The sequence below is a fragment of the Gavia stellata genome, chromosome Z (genome assembly GCF_030936135.1).
Source record: "Gavia stellata isolate bGavSte3 chromosome Z, bGavSte3.hap2, whole genome shotgun sequence".
NCBI lineage: Eukaryota > Metazoa > Chordata > Aves > Gaviiformes > Gaviidae > Gavia > Gavia stellata.
This window is the reverse complement of record NC_082637.1, coordinates 47370078-47387508: the sequence shown is the minus strand read 5'-3', so window position 1 is coordinate 47387508 and position 17431 is coordinate 47370078.

The window sequence follows — 17431 nt, the reverse complement described above, 5'->3', positions numbered from 1 at the left end:
CAGGGAGAAATGAGGTGGTTTAAAGAGATCACATTTCTCCTTCCTCCTTCCCTTCAAATCAAGCAAAGTTTAATATTTCAATTGCATTCACTTTTACTGAAACAAAAAATCAAAGCAAAAAGCGATCCACAAAAAAAAAAGGTTTCATTTAATACAGAACTTCAAAACTTCAATAAAAGACACAAAGAAAATCTTAGCTCTCAGATTCCCTCATGCAGAAAAAATCCTCAGGTGGTAGGTTAAGCCACTACTGGCGTAATTAAAAGAGTGTAAATAAGTGAAAACATACCAAGTAATATGTCCCAAAGCACTTTAAACCCTTTTGGAATCATACTGGCTATGGGAGTCAGGCTTCCACAGCTGTGATTACAAATAACTGAATTCAACACCCCTCCCAATGCAATAGGCAACAAGTTGGTCTGGTTTCAAGGCAGCCACTGTCCTTCCTTTTAAGAAATCATCCATATATGTCATGAACAAAACTCTGGACGCTCAGTGTCTTTAGCAAGAGACCAAGTGTACGTAGGTGTTTCCATAAAAGGTTGAGCAAAACGCCATTTCAGATCAAGCATGTCACATCTTGCAGCCAGTTTTTGTTCTCTATTTTGTACTAAGCTTCAGCTGACAGTCTGCCTGGGAATGGCAGGGTACAGCTGGTCATTCATCCACCCATTCCTCAGCCCCTTCAGTGTGGGGACACACTGCTGTTCCCAGTGGCCAGGTCCTTGCTCTGGAAATGGCAAGTGCTTCTGATCCCTGTCCTTGGCCAAGTTCGTGTCTGGATGGCACTGGGGACTTCCCCTCCTAATCAAGCATGGAAACATGTCTTCCCTTCTCCACCTGATTTGAAGACTCAGCAGGAGGCAGAAGCCCTTGTCCGTTCCCAGAGGCCAGATCCAGCACCATCTCCCAGCTCCTCCTGGCCTTAGGGTACAGTCAGATCTATAGAGTGACCTAGCTGGTCTGTAGCATCTTGCTTTAGTGATAGGCAGGGCAGCGGCTCTGGAGCCAGCCTTTCTAGCCTGCTGTGTGAGCCATGGCTTTGGCGGCAAGCACTTCAGAGCAGTGCAAGTCCCACGGCTCACTATATAGTTCTCCTCGTAGCCAAACCAGACTTGAATAGTGCTATAAACACAGCAGTGCTAGCCATCTCATACCCTATGTAAATGTAATTTTTCTCCCTACTCGAGCAACATATTTATTTCTCTTTTTCTTTATTATTTTTTCAGTGAGTATAGGGGTTTTTTATCAGGTTCAGCTCTGCTTTGGAGAACGACTTTAAAATGGAAATGTGCTTATCGTGTGTCTCACAGATTGAAGCCGAATGTGCTGTGTATATCCCTTGGCCTTGCAAACACAGACTGGTAGCAGAGCACCACACAGAAAGCCTGTTCTGTGCGTGTATCACTGAACTACCTTGATATAGACTGATTTAGAAACACAGAGCCTGTTCAACGCTGTGTTCACACAGACACTTTATAGGCCAGAGCTGCAACTGAAAGCTGTAGTGATGATGTTGAATACTAATGACATAACACGTAATTTAATCCCAGTTCAAAATTGGAGGTGTTATTCATAGCAATTATACATTTTAATTTAGCTAAACCTCAGGTTTTACTGACATCCTATTTTACTCCTTATACAGTTTCTGGTGGAAAAAGCAAAGCTGAAGTACGGTTACTGTGTGAACTATAATAATATTCTGGGCTGTGAGTTGTGTTTTTGTGATTTGCACCATGCATGCAGAGAAAGCTGGAGTGTTAAGTGACTGTGCTGAAATTGTCACACGCATGCACAGAAGGAACAGCTCTCCTCTTTCCCTCCTATCCCTGAAACAAAGTTTTATAGAAAAACAAACCAGCACAGAAAGTATGCCTGTGAATCCATTTCTATTTAATTAACACTACGCTAGTTATAAATGCAAACAGGTTCCCCAGCATGCAGTTTGGCTGCCCCTCCGCTCTGTGGATTCAAGTTTGACTCCTTTCTTTGTTCTAACAGAACAAAGAGAGCAAAGAACAATGTGACCCTGACCCTTCTTTACCCCTTCACACACAAATGGTCCCTTTTAATATTCAGACAAGCTGTGACATGAAGAGGTCCCATGAGAACAAACACCTGCCATTTCTCTGGACAGCATTTTGACCAGACATTGCCTATCTAGTTTTTAAACAACTTCTACATTCCCGTGGCTGTTTTGTAAAGAAGATGGCAACACTTGCGTTCTCAGGACATAGTCCATATTTCAATGCAGAGGCACACAATGCAGATTCCCTTCCCACCGTACCACACAAACACGCTCCACCTGCAACCTCACAGCAATTTTCTTGCCTCGCGGACCAACAAGATAGCCTTGGAGGCAGGGGTAGTCTAATGTCCCAGCAGCAAACTTTCCTTGAACATGCATGCATACAAGCGTTTGGACTGAGACAGGCATCTGCAGGCTCTCCATGCATCTCTCACCCTTTGGAATAAGTCCAGAGTCAGCAGAGGAGGAGGGTGTTAGGAAGGTGCAGGTACTGTCTAGACTGAAGGTGCTTTTTTATTCCTTAAATGTACGTATGTGCATTAATGATAACACAAGGGGCATCGCTGGGGCTCGCCCTGGTGAGAACTGTGGCAGTGGTGCTGCAGACACCTGTGGGCAGTGCAGGGGGCTGATCCCTGTGTCCTCTGCACAAACTGCGGCAGTCCAGCTTCTGCGTCTGCTCCGGCAGCACTGGGAGCTGGGCTCTGATAATGCTGGAAGTTGGCATGAGGCTGATGGGATTTGTTGGTGATTAGAGGACGCTCTTCCTCCCCTAAAGCCCTAGCCCTTCCCTGCCTTGTTGTAGAGAGTAAAGCAGATTTTCACTTGCCTTACTTCTGAAAAGCTCAGTAATAGGCAGGGAAGCCTGGTAAGACCCCAGTACCTTACAGAATTATATCATTCCTGACTGACGTTTGCCAAACACATTTTTAGAACGCTTAAGCACCAGAAATTCCCACCCCACCCTGATGATCCATGCCAGTGCTTCACCAGTCCTACCATTAGAAATGCTTTCTTAAAATCGGGTGTGAATCTCTCCTGCTAGGATTTGTACCCAGTTGTGTGCTATCTGTCATGGACTCTGAGAGCAGACTATTTAGAAGAAAGATGCCACACTGGATGGAAACCTTGCCCTGCTAAATGCTGCGGCGCTGTGTCTGCTCTGTAACAGTTGCATCCAGGGATCACTGAGATCTTTTTTTGCCGCTGTGGAGTTCAGATTAAGAGTTGTGTTTTTCAGACTTTCTTCCAAAAAAGGAGCTGTGCTGTTACATCTTTTACTGACAGAAGGCACGCAAAACAGGGTCAAAGACAAAGGGAAAGGAAAGCCTAAATCAGACAGTAGTGGACTTTGAGCTTGATGTGGTCTAAACAAGATGGTATCCTCCCCAGTTCTCATCCACCTGATGGAAAGCAACGGTCCAGGCTGAGCAGGGCATGTCAACAGAGGCATGTGGGCTGCTGTTTTCTCTGGGAAGAAATGGGAATTAGGCTCGGACATATAATTGAGATTTGTCAGCCAGTCTTGGCTCTGGATTTTGACTAACAATTGCAGGAACAGTCCCAGTCCTTTCTGGGGGGGGCTGCAGCAAAAAAGCGAAACTAAAGTGCTTATGTTAAAGCAGTTTTTGATGCCTCATATCCTGTCAAAGTCTCAGGCTACAAGTCAGGTGGGCCAGCTCCTCAAAAAAATTCAAGAGTCTAATTCCCACAGGAATCAGTCATATCATTGAAATCAATGGGAGTTTGGTACTAAGTACTTATGAGTAGCTGAGCACCAGTTAATATTCTTCCCAGCCACAATCAGTGAGAAGGCTTTCCCTTTGTTTTCCTACTTGAAAAAATGAATTTTTGACATTTTGCCCATTGCCTTGCTTCCCAGCAAGAGATGCAGACCTTTTCAGGTTAGGTACTGTGACTAGAAAACATTTATCACATAGCGTAAGCTGAGTCAAAGTTTTTCAAGTAAACAAATGCATTTTCAGAATATTTAGACACAGCTCACTCTTGCCCTCACATCAGCAATGAGCTCTTGCCCACGATCTAACACTGAAAAAGATTGCTGTTCTGGTTTAAAGTGACAGCCTCATTGTTTTTGCCACCACGAATGAGCAAGTTCCTGGCATCCCACCGGCTGGCTGGGGCTCCACATCGGCACAAGCTGTCCAGCCACATCCGAGAGCAGAAGCGATCAAACATCCATCCAAGCGCTGTACCTGCGACTGCATAGGCAATGCGTGGACAAGGCTGTTTGCTCAGGGGTGGAAGTGACCGCTCTTGACCAACTACCTCCCTTGCAGGCACCCAGAGCCAAATATTTTGTGATGTTTGGTGTGCACGTTGGATGTGGCATACCTGTATGTCTCCAGTGAGGATGAGTGCCCCTCTGACAGGGGCAGAGAACTGTCTCTCTTCCTGCAGAGAACTGTCACATTTACAAATCAAAATGTGTCATTTATCTATACTTGTTGCTCCAACCAGGCTTTCACTAGCAAACACATTCTCCAGAATATTTTCTGCAAGTCATTACAAACGTGCCACCAATTGTTTATACATTCAAAAGGAGGGTAGGAGTTCTGCTAGTCTTTACTGCAGTTCTGTTTGTGCTTCATGTTTTCTGCTTCCAGGGAAACTGGAAACCACACAGAAGAATGCTTGCGCTTCAACCAAGTTTCTTAAGCCTCAGCACAGATATCAGTAACATTAGAGAGTTTTAAAGCTGTGCCTTATATTAATGTTGCTGTGTAATTCACAGGCCCATATCAATGGGAGTTAATAGAACTGCGTTCTCCATTTGACAGATCAGAGAGCTGAGAGGAGGAAAAATGTGTGGCACTGGTGGTTGTGTCTTCAAGAGCTGAGCTTCTGAGACTGAGAAGGTATGTACATCTCCAGCTATGCAGAGATGTGCAAAAACACGATGTGCAAAAAACGAGCTCTCTAGCTGGCTTCGGACATGTTGCTTGACCACCAAAATGTCACGAAGTGAAGTATGCAGCTAAAATAGCTGTGATAGAGGCTAAATTAGAATTAGGAGTGTCTGCTTCTCATTCTTACTCACTTAAAAAAGATTTGGATTAAGACTTTTGCTGAGCTTTGAACAGAGGTTGAGACCTGACAATCTTCCTCTCTTTGAAGGGAGACGGTGCTCTGAGCATTAAAAGGCAGGCGTCAAGGAGCTTGGGACTGAAAAGACACCACGGATACTCCTGGCCTGTGTTTTCAGATGTCCAGTAAAATATGGCTGAGCGACATTTGGTGTTCCTGGGCATAACAGATCCTGGGTGGCGGTAAGAGCACTATATACATTCCATCAGAAATATAAAACATGTAAACAGACAGACAGAAATTGTCAGAGGGATGTGAGAAACTTGTAAATTAACAACAAATGCACAGAAAGGAAGTCCAGAACAAATACACTGATGTTTTTCACAACCATGGAGGAGTTTAATCCACTGGTTTAAAAAACATATGGTACACTAAACATTAGATGGGTAACAGGCGGAGAGATACTTGGCAGTGGCCCATGGAAATATAAACACAAGGCATTTGTTTCATTGTGTTTCTTTTTCTTTAAATATTTACTTTCTGTGTTTTTCCAGGATACAGTTTTTCATCCCATATGCATAACAAGCTACCTTTCCAAAAGCAGACTTGGGAAGCATCACACTCAGGGTCACTGGTTTTAGTCCAGTGGTATTTCGTTGGGATTTAGCCTAATTCCTGAAGGAAAAATAGCTGTACCTGACTTCCCTCCCCCACTCACAGCCCCCCATGCCCCACCACTGTGTTTGATAAGCTTTTTGGTGAAGACTGGCAAGAATAAGGACTGAATGGGTTTGGAAAAGAGTAACTACTTGCTCCTCCCCTTTCACACGGGCTGGAGCATCTAGAAAGCAGGCAGGCTTAAACACCATGGCTGTGTGGAGTGGGAAAGTAGATACGTGTCCTTTCCTCACTACACTGTAATCCTGTCCCTTAGGCCTTGGAGGCAGCTTGAATGGTGCTCTTCCCTGTGAAACTTCATGGCATGGAATGGAAGGGACAAATTGGAAAAGGTGTCTTCACTAGCATGTTCATTTCCAGCATTGGCACACACTGTAATTTCTAAGTCCTGCTCTGTGGATTTTCAGTGCCATGCAGGAAGACTGGATTGTTGTCCACATGTTTGCAGGGATGTCATTCATGGTTCTGGATATACCATGAAGCATGGGATTTGGAGGCCAGGTGAGGGAACCATGAGAGGTGGCAATGCTACCTGGAAGATCAGGAATCCACACAAGGTCCTCCTTTGTAGTCCTGAGACTCTGTAGCTTCTGTTACCCCTTCGCTTTCCTGAAATGCTTCATGCTCAGAAGAATTCACCACTTGGTGTTTGAGGGCTACTCCTAACTTTTGGCTCCACACAGAAATCTCAAGCAGCATTTACTTTTAGGATGTTCCTACATTGAAAGGAGTCGCCATGAGTCAGATTTAAGGCAAGAATAAATCAGAATTAAGGCAAGAATAAGTCAGAATTAAGGCCAGAGGCAGAATTAAGTGCAGACGAGGGGAAATTATTTTGCTGTGCTTCCTGTGTGTTTTTGTGCATAGTGTAGGTCTTCATTTTCTCTCTACCCCAAGAAAGTGCCCTGTGACTGCACTGCTGTACATGTGCGTACCCCAGCAGAAAGACTCTGTGTATGGCCTTTGAAGGAGGTGTCTCTGACAGACCAACAGATCAGAAATGTTTGGGAGGGGAGGTTGAGCGGGATTGTGGACAAGCTATTTTTTGTCAAAATTTATCGGTTTTACAGTCCTTGCATTTTCTTTGAGATTGGTCTGTGTTATAACCAGAAAAACAGTTGAACATCATGAGACATACCTGAGTCAGGTTTAGATCAGCTAGCTCTGATAGTGCTGACAGTGTAACACCGCCAGAACCTTGTTCAGTAATGCTGAATTGTTTCAGCAGAAAACTGCAGCTATCCCAGAAAAGGACCAGGTCCTTGCCTGCATTTCCAGTCTTCCATGGAGCAATGTAAATGTGCCTCTGCAGATTCTGGACCTACCTGCAAAAGCATCAAATTCGAGACATGCTGTGAATGTCTGTGAACATAATGGACAATTTCATGACATTTCTAAAGACTCCATAATGTAACAGAGAAGCAAATCTGGGGCAAGAGTAGGTGTCGGGAATGGTGAAAGAAGAATATTAATTTTGTCTGTCAAATGATTCTCTACATATCGGCAAATTTTCTTTGATTAGCACATTCTTCTACAGGGCTAGTTGACATTTTTCAGTGCAACAGAAGCTTCCTTTGTATACATATTTTCTTTTTTTTACTTTTAGGGAGGGTCCAACAACACTTAACAAATGTAGATATTTCTCAGTTAGTTGAGCAATAAAATACTGCTTGTGCTGAGACTGGAAAATAAGTGAATGACAAATAAACACAGGAGAAGTACATTTGTTAATATTTATTCCAGCATTCTTCACATCTCACATCTTGCAGAAGGGAAAAAAACCTAGTTAAAAGAAAGGACTACAGAACATATTTAACTCCACAGGGGGTATTTCTTCTTCCCTGTTCCCCATTTCATCTGCATCTCATAAAAGTTGCAAGATAATCTAGTCCTTTCTTCTGTTAAGTTTATGGACAATTGCAGAAGGCATTACAAAAGCGGTTTAGCTGACGGAAAGCTAAACACTAATGTTCAGAGACAGACAGAAGAAGCAGGCAGAAAAGTTTCCCAGCAATACCCATGAGCTCTCATTTACCAGGACTTCAACAACTCACTCCATTTTTTTGGTTCATCCTCTTTTTGGATCCTTTCTTGATTAGTGAAGCATGTCTTCCATCACAAAAAATGTCTGTGGCAGAAGGAACAAAATGACATTATAATATTTTGCTTTTAAAACTGCATTTGAGATAATAAAATATTCTGACATCAAATAAGAAGTTTTTAATACAAACAATGAAAAATGAAAAGCAGGTATGTCGCTATTATCTATATATGGTGATTATCTTGCTTCTCACCAGGGTACCTACTGAATTTTAAAGTTTAGACATGCTATAAGAATATTTCTTATCATAGCTTTAACTTCTGTGTCTACATTTTTACTAGCAAGGTCCTCAAAGCTTTATATATATTATAACCTATTATAAAATGTATTTTTAATATGAAATATTTTTAAAATATTATTTTAATATTTTTTAAATAGCATGAGAAGCTTTAACCAAAATTTTCCAGAAGAATTCTCTGAAGGTCCTCTCTTTCACTAGTAATATATATGACACTTTTGACATAGGATCTGACATTTATATATGTGTCATGTGTGTCTTCCAGTAAAACTGCAAAGGAGAATGTTTGGTTTAGTGTAATTTCAAGCTTAGGCCTTCTCAAATACTTTTTCCCTGAGGTTCAGAGGGTAATTTTACCTAGTGGCAGCAGGAAGCAGACACACATCAGCGTCTACCATTTAACCATGGCAAACTGCCTGCTTTGTGCCAGCCCTAGATGTTGTGCTACTGTAATCTCTAGCTGGCAGGATCTGCTGCCACCCCAAATGGACAGTCATCCCAACAGTGTGGTGAGGCACACTGAATCTGCAGAGGAATAAGTGACTCTCTTATCTCTCAGAATTATGCCTTCAGAGCAGGGCCAAGGCATTCTGATTGCTGATGTGGGTTATTGGGCTGCCACCCAAATTCACAGGCTGATCGTTTGCTGAAACACTCATTCATAATAAATAAACTCCTTGTTCTATAGTTGTTGCTGGACAAATATAAAAAAGTTTGGCATTTCAGTGTCTAGGCCCACCATACATTACCACACTGCCAAATGACAATTTTTTTCTTTCACTATACTGTGCTCACACAAATGACACCAGATCAATAACCTGGTAAGACACGCAGCATGAAACTGTGTTGGAGCAAAAAATTCAAATATAGGATAAAATTTGGCTCTCACTTGGGAAGAACACTAAAAAAATAATCCTAAATTCTTTTTTCTTAAAAAAGTGTGAACTCTACTCAGAGCTTATTTTGAGCTACATGCTGAGTACACGTTAAAACATCTCTACAGGACTAATTGAATCATCATTTATACGTGTATGGAAGTTGGAACTCTAAATCCAAACCAAAACTCAGCTTTATTTTGTGTGCAAATGATGTAACTTTTAGCGTAAATTATATGATTTTTTTTTCTTTGATTGTAGCTGGATGTATTTGGACCACATGTAGGGAGCCTACTGCATCCTAAATATAAATCCCATAGACAGTAAAAAGAAGAAGGATTGAAGAATGTGCCAACAGGCATGAGAAGACTAATCACTGTCAGAAGGACCAGGAATAACAGAAAAGTTTACGGAACCAGCCTCATCTACTTTTTCCCATAATAAATTGAGTCAGTCTCCCAGGCTGCCATCCACTTCTTCCATCTTCGTCCATGGGAAATTGTCTCTGGGAAAAGGATTTTTCTTAAAGCAAGTTATAAAAGTCATCAAGAAAATAATTTCACTCTTAGCTATCATTGACAGGCAGTTGCTTTTCTGGGGCTGCTCATGCAGCATTTGTGGATGCTGTTTGCGTGCTGTGTTGCCAAACCATCTGCATTCTGATACGGACAGCTTGTGAATGTCAAGCTAATTAGCCAAGGCTAATGTCTGGTTTCCTGTAGAGAGCTTTCGTGGAGTAATTACCTTCCTCGAGGTCAAACTGCTGTAATTACAGGTCTTTAACTAATCGAGATAAACAGCCTTTGAATTCTTGAGCGAGTCAGCCAATCACTCTAATGGACTTTTATCTTAACCTACAACAATATAGCGTATTATGACAGGTGATAGCAATGCTTTTTATTTGTGTGGGATCTAAACAATAACAGCTTTCACTAAAGCCATATAAATTATTAACATCTATTCAAGTCTCTGCCTAGGCTTAAGAGCAAAGTCCTTGTTACATGCTTTTCAGGGTAGACATTAACATTTAAATAAACCAGAAAGTAGGTATTTTCACAGAAATAGAGGACATGTGAGTAAGAGCAAGAAGAAACTATTCTCACCCTTATTTCTCACTCTTTGCCTGGTTTTATTCCTTTCTTTTAATAGTAACACTGAATTGTTCTTTGAAGCATAGTATTGAGGCCGTTCTAAAGTAACAACCTTCCAAACAGCCTGTTTCCCCTGCTTGTGTGTTTTCTTTCCTCTGTGTTCCCTTTGCTCCTCACAACTCTCCTTGAGGCTTAGATATTTTGGACTACTATGGGAATGTTGGCAAATGTTTCTCCACCTAACTTCATTATTTCTAAGGTTGATTCTCTGTAGGATTTCCTCTTCTGAAACTGTTATTTGACTCACCTCCATTCTGCCTGCACTTGGGTGAATAAAATCTCTAATATAACTTCCTTTTTACAAAAATCCAACGAAACAACACCTTACTTGTAGTATACTGAGAGCCTAGCCTAAAGAAGTGTGAAAGGAAATTAATGAAGGCTTGACCCCCATCATCTTCAGAAGGTTTCAGCTCACTTTTGGAGTGCATAACAAGTTGAGGTAACATATTTCCTTTATTTAAGTAATCGCTGTACTACTACTTTACTAGAAACACATGTAAGTTTAGTTTGGATTCCTGCCACAGATCAATATTTGGGAACAACCTTCAGAGCAATCTACTCTATTAGTCAACTGCCCAACACGGAAGAAAAGAATATCCATGGTGCTGCTGCCACTTAATTGATTTTTTTAGATCTAATCAATTAAAATTGCACATTTCTGGTTTTTTTGGGGGGGTGGTTGTTTTTGGTTTTGGGTTTTTTTGGTTTGGTTTTTTTTTTTTGGCAAATAAACTATGAATATAACATAATTAGACCTTTACTGTAAATTAACAGGTGCCTAAAATACAGCATGATAAACTCTGGAATGGTAACTCATGACCAAACCATATTCAGTGTCAGAAAAGAATATGCCACACATAGGGAACTAGTTTAGCAGAAGTTTGGTAATCATGTATGTAAAATGACAAGAAAAAACACTTCAGTTTTATTAATTTTACATTCATGACTCTCAGTGTGAATCATCTCTTCTTGCTTATTGTAACCCCGGTCTCAAACTGGATCCATGTGAAATCATGCAGTGCTAACACTGTGCCACCTCCCCAAAGTAATGACAGCAGTAAGGACTAGTAAGGGATAAACGAGTTCTTATTAATCAAGTACCTACACGTTTACAACCCTTTTTCCAAACTCAGAACAAAAATCTGAGTTTTCATCTCCATATTTGTACATCTATGTGTTTGTACATATTTTATAAAAATGTGTGTATATGTATACTTTCTTATTCAACTTCTGCCACAGGAGTATCTGTTCATGAAGACATATGGGAAGGCTGCAGAGCCCAGTCCAAAGACCTCACGTAATACAGAAGTTACTACTTGCCATGCTGGCATCAAAGGCCCTCCCTACAAAAAGACTCAGTGAGGTCAAGGAGTATATGAAGCAATTCTGGAAGATGTCCTTGCATTGCTGAGTTATTTTGGGTGGGATTTTATCTGACTAACTACAGTCCGATGAAGTCTGCAATGTAGACGTCTGCCTATGAGCTAGTCACTCCAGAGTCTTTTCATAGTCAGTAGCTATTAAGTCAATATACAGTGTGGAATAGGGAATGATTTATTCCTTTTTAAAGTAGGTTCTGAAATAGTCTGGTATTTTCTGCAGAGGGCTGACTTATCTCCATTATCTGTAAAAGGACCATAGAGACAACACTGTTAACATATATGGGGGCAGGGGTGGTGGAAGAGTGTAATTCCCTCCTTTTATCAGCCCTGCCCCCCTCATATTTGCAACAACAAAGCATCCTCTATGACTGCTTTTCATAGCTCCCGTGTTCAACAAGATACTGGGAACTTTTCTGCATTTACCCTTTGGCAGTACTTCTCCACTGCAGTACTCTGGCAGCCTCATGCTGGGGACATATTATATACATATCACTTTAAAGCTCCCTAAAGTTGCCAGCACAGGCTCTGTGCCTTTCTAAATGTGCATTGTTCTACAGCAGCCGTCCTGTTGTAGCCTTTCACAAGCTGTGTAATGTGGTGACTCTTCTGCTGTCTTTCCCCTTCCCACCCTGTATACGCTCCGTCACTGACAATATATGCAAAACAAAAGTATCTGAGAAATTAAAACCAGAATGAGATCCTCAAAGCCAGGATTCAGAACCCGGTTGTAAATGAAACGTCTAGTTGCCTTTGTACAATTAAAGTGGTATAATGGTAAATAAGAATTCTTGTTTAAAGGGCGATTCATGTGCCAGGACAGACTGGAGGCACATGCACAATGATCCAATTTGAGTAGGCTGTAAAGTGCTAAAGTGTTCCAGTCTTAGACACGTGCAGGAGTTTGGGCCCCTGCGACAAGTTAGTTGGGACTTTTAAAGAGGCAGGGATCTGAGGCGGCTGGCGAAGCAGAGGAAACAATACTGAAGCATCCATGGTAATGAGAAATGGACTTGGTTATGAAGATCTGCCAAGAGCAAGATTTTTGTGCATGACAAATCTGACTCATCCATGGCAGAAAATTTCTCTTGTCCTTCAGTGACAGGGGATGAAGCACTGACCATGGTTAGTGCAATTGTAAAACCAAAATTAATTCCAGCATTTTCCAGTATAAAGGCAAATTCCCAGAGTATTTCATATGGAAGCAGCCACAAAGCTCATACAGCGACTGAATACAGTCTTTGATTTCTACCCATCTGCCTGTTGGCAAAACCAAGAGCCCCGCAAAATGTATAGACCCACAAATATCACACAGTATTTGGAGTTTCTTCTTTTAATCTTCCTATGCCAATTCCAGAGAAAACCTAGGAGTCTATTGTTCTCCAGAGAACCCTGGGAAAACACAGAAAAAGCGTATTTCCAAGCAGATCCATGAGCTGGATGGGTAACTCTCCACTGACTTCCTGTTATTAATATGAGGGGGGTAAAGTTTAATAGTTACAGCAACACGTTAGCAGAGGGATGAACTGGAATTGATTCTTTACATCTGCTCTGACTTCCCCTAGGTTGCTGGGAACCTAACACCTTCTCTCTTCCTCACTTCACACTTTCCGGTCTCCCAAAGGTATAGGGAGACTTTTCCCACTTCTGGAAATTTCAGTGGAAGGTGTTTTATGTGCAAAGTATTATTTATAAAAGAAAAGACAGTGATTCACTTTCTGGAAGCCGAAGGAAGTGCTTTTGTCTGACGCTGAAACAGGTGTTCAGGCAGTGCATTTATAGGCTGATGCGCAATTTTAGTCATAGTTCACAGTAGAAGAAAACACTAGAAAAACATGTTTTTCTAATTTATGGACATCAAAATTGAGAGCTCAATTTAATAGGTGTGCATAGTTATTTGACCTTTCCATTTAGGTAGTGTATTTGAAATTGTCAAATTGAGTCACATTTGCATTTAGCTTTGTATTGTATCAAATATTTGTCTTGTATCAACAATGACCATAAGGCTGCTTCTCTTCAAGTTTGGGACTCTTTTAAAGCCATTAAAAATCAGGGTTTTTTTTCTTCTCAGAGAAAAGATAGCTATATCACAAGCCTCTTCCTGCTGATAAGCTAGTCCTGGAAGATGTTTTTGAGTAAAAAGGTTATATTTTCCTGGATAAAATTTTACTTTGATTATATGGTTTGGGTTTTGTTTTTTTTTTAAAGCCACAGAATAAAAACATACATTCACAGTTTTGAGTGTGAAGCATATATTTGTTGGCAGAAGTAGGAAATTACTAACTTAATGCTTGGTGCCTAGTGAACTGTAAACTTCTGAGAGTCTTTCCTCAATAACCCTAAACTCTAAGACAATTTGCTTTGCTCAAAGGCAGTGAGTTGCGAAAATTGTACTTGTTATCTTCCTGTAGTCAATACTTATTCGGGAAGCTAACACTTAATTTGTGTATAGTCACACCTGCCAGAATGACCCTCTGAAACTCACACCACCCCAGAACAGAGTGTGTTTGAAAGCCTTCCAGAGTTTGGCCAAGGACCCCATCAATCATGGGAATGACAGTGTGTTTGGATAAGAGAGCTGACGGGCTTGCTCACCCCTTCTGGTGTTCCCTTCTCTCATCTTAAACCAAAGTCCTTGAAAATGCACCAGCTGTTGTTGGGGAGAGGGACCTGAAAAGTATTTTCCAACTGTTGTTTTGAGAATGGGCTACAGATTTAAAAGGCACCATCACTAACAAAACACATGGAACACAGCCCCGTTTCTCTCATAATAAAAGAAAACGAAAAAAGGCGAGCTATTGAGACCGCTGCAATTAAAAACAAAAGCTGAAACAACAGCTTTGGACAAAAGTGATGTTGTCACTGAACATCCTGCTTTGCAAGCAAGCCACACCGAGTGGGACGGTAATGAAAGGTCCCAAATCAGAGACAACACTGAGCAAAGAGTGCTGCTCTGGCTGGGATAGTCCTAGTCTGCCTCCAGCAGGCAGGCTGGAGCGAGGAGGGGAGGGAGAAGCAGTGTTGACACAGAGAGCCTACCATAGCATTTTCACAGTAGCTTGCAATGGGGAAGTGGAAGCCAGCTTCCAAGAAACGTCTCGCTCTCTGGGTGGCCCAGCACAGCACCACACATAACTTTATTGCGTAGGGCTGCAAAGTTCAAAGGAAGCTCTGGGAAAGGGGAACTGTGGCTCGCAGTGCTGAGCCCAATCTGCTGCACCACACATGGCTAAAGTACACACTATCAGCAATCAAGGGAAGGACCTCCCTGAAGCACAAATGGCAGTGGGGGTACCCTTCTATAAATATCCTGAGAAATAGCAGTTTCCCTTTCCAGTTGCCTGAGTGACTCCACCTCCTTTGATAGCTTGCAAATGTTCCCTTGGTTTTAGTGTTTACCACCGTCGCATGTGCTCTAGATCAAAAACAAGTGCATGGGAAAAGGCAGCTAAGCACAATAGGCATGGGTTGAATTGCATGCAGTAGAAACAGTTTTGGGGTTGCGGTTATGTCCCTTCCCTTTTTTCCATCCTTCTAATCCCTTTCCCATTTCAGTTATGTTCTGATTTCCTATACTTAGAGCAATCTAATGCCAACTACAGCTCTCAGCCCCAAGGAATTAAAACCATACCCACAGATTGGTAAAGGACTATTTCAGCCTGGCCCTTTTTCTCCTGCTGTGGGCAGCAGGGAAGGAGAATCCAATAAGAGCCTCCAAGCCAACTCAATACCACCCAAAAACCTCACTGGCATTTGAGCAATCTTTGAAGGTCTGCATATTCAATTCTGAGGTCTGGGTTTGAATGACAATGACCACAGTCCCTAGGAGAATTTGCCCTGATACCTTTGCACCAATCGTTAGAAAATCTGGTTTAGACTTCACAGAATTCTGTGAACTCAAATCTATTTAAAATGATGCAAAGCACCAATAAAGCGTGAAATAGGAAACAGGTTCACCTAAATACATACTTGGGCTCTTTAGAAAAAGAAACAGCAAGAACTTCCCCTGGAAAACAGCATCTTTGTTCCACAACATGAAGAGAGGTAGGAAAATTCAATAATTATATTGCATCTACACTATCAAATTTAAATCAGACAGCTCATGTGTTAGAAATAAGAAAAAAAAAGGAAAACAAATCCCTTCTTGTTGTTCATGTGTCTGGAAATGGTTCAACTGGTGGGTAAAACTTACAAATAGCTATAGGAACTGGCCTGTTGTATGTGATATGGCATGAATATTAGCATTTCCTTACCAATGCGACTACCTGAAACTTAACATGGAAGAATCACTTCTAGAAGTAGTGTTCAGGCCTCATACAATCCTAAGAGTAGACATCTACCTGAACAACAAAGGGAGCCACTTAGTACTATAAGTGGCATTAGTCTCCTGAGATGTGGATTTAAAGCATTTAAAAGCCCTGCGGTGGATATGAGAAAAGTTCTTATTTTGGGAAATGGCTGGCTACTTCCTTCCATTCAGATTTAGATGAAGGTACTGTAGACCACTGCCAGTCATGCAACCCATCCAGTTAATTTTAAAAAGTTTGAGGGATGGACTCAATTTAGAGTCACATTGCATTTCTGCAGTTGAAAGGAGGGAAGAGAACGCACATTCATGGAAAGCTCCCATAAAATGTAACAGAGGCCCTTCTGAATTATACTCTACTAATAGGGGATTATATCCTTGTCACAGAATAGGAAGATTTGCAAGTCTTATGAAAGGATATTATCCCTTTCTATGTAACCATGTCACATTGCTACAGAGCCTAGGTCCTACTCAGCACAACAGATCACTTCCATCATGGGGGATTAGGTGGAAGGGTTCGGTGGTTTCTCAGATCAGAAACTGCTCCACAGGTTTGGATCACATATGAAATCTGAAAGGGCTTCTTCTTCTATATGGGGCAAAAATGCAAGCAGAATTTATTGAAGAGAGCTTTACTTCTGAAATTTTGGGGACAAGCAGTGGACAGTCAAAAGGATGACTGTTAGCAAGTGAGGTTCCCAGTATTAATAACTTAGAAGAACCGTCGCCTCATGCCCTCTGTCTGCCATGCAGATGTGAAGTCCTGTAAGAGCTGAAAAGGTGATTTCAGGGTGATCTTGAATCCAGGCTCCAACTTTGCCTACAATATTGTCCTGAACCTACTCCGAGTCTGCCTATTTGGGCCCCATGTCTTCCACATGGTATGCATATGAGGCAGATTGTTAGGTAGAAGCAGTGATAAAAATAGACCTGTTAAATATCCCTTTCATTTGGTACATCCTACTGAACAATCACATGGACATATTAAAGTTATTACAGAGGATATTATATGCTTGCACAATAAACACTACTTACACAAAGTATAAGTTAAATACTCTTTATTATTACTCTTTGAGCAAGCTTTCTAACAAAGCCAAAGCCTTTCCTCATACCGCAAACCTCCTTTCATATTTAGTAGAAAAAAATAAATGGCAGATGTCAGAGCTCTCTTCCTAGGAAAACAGTTCTCTTTGGCTCTGTTTTTACCCTCAAGCTATAATACTTAGATGCACATTCACAAACTCTAGCCATTGCCATACTTTATCTATGTCAGAATTATCTATGCTAATACTGTAATTCAATCAGCATTATACGGTTGCCAAAGAGTAATTTTTCAAATATATTCAGAACACAGCTTTGATAATATGGACACTAACTGCCCAAATACTCTTCTACCTAGTTCCCCAAAATTTCAGGCTAACATGTAAATTCATTACAGGACTTTTATTCCTCCATCCATGCGATTCTCCTCATATTAGAGCACACCTTTACATAAACATTTCACTCATATGTCCAAGGTACAAATTCTTTTTTGTCCATTATATAAATTAACACAACTTTTCGGCAGGCTTGTCAAAGCATAACCAGCTTCTATGTACATACTCAAAATAAGTTTTGCTAGAC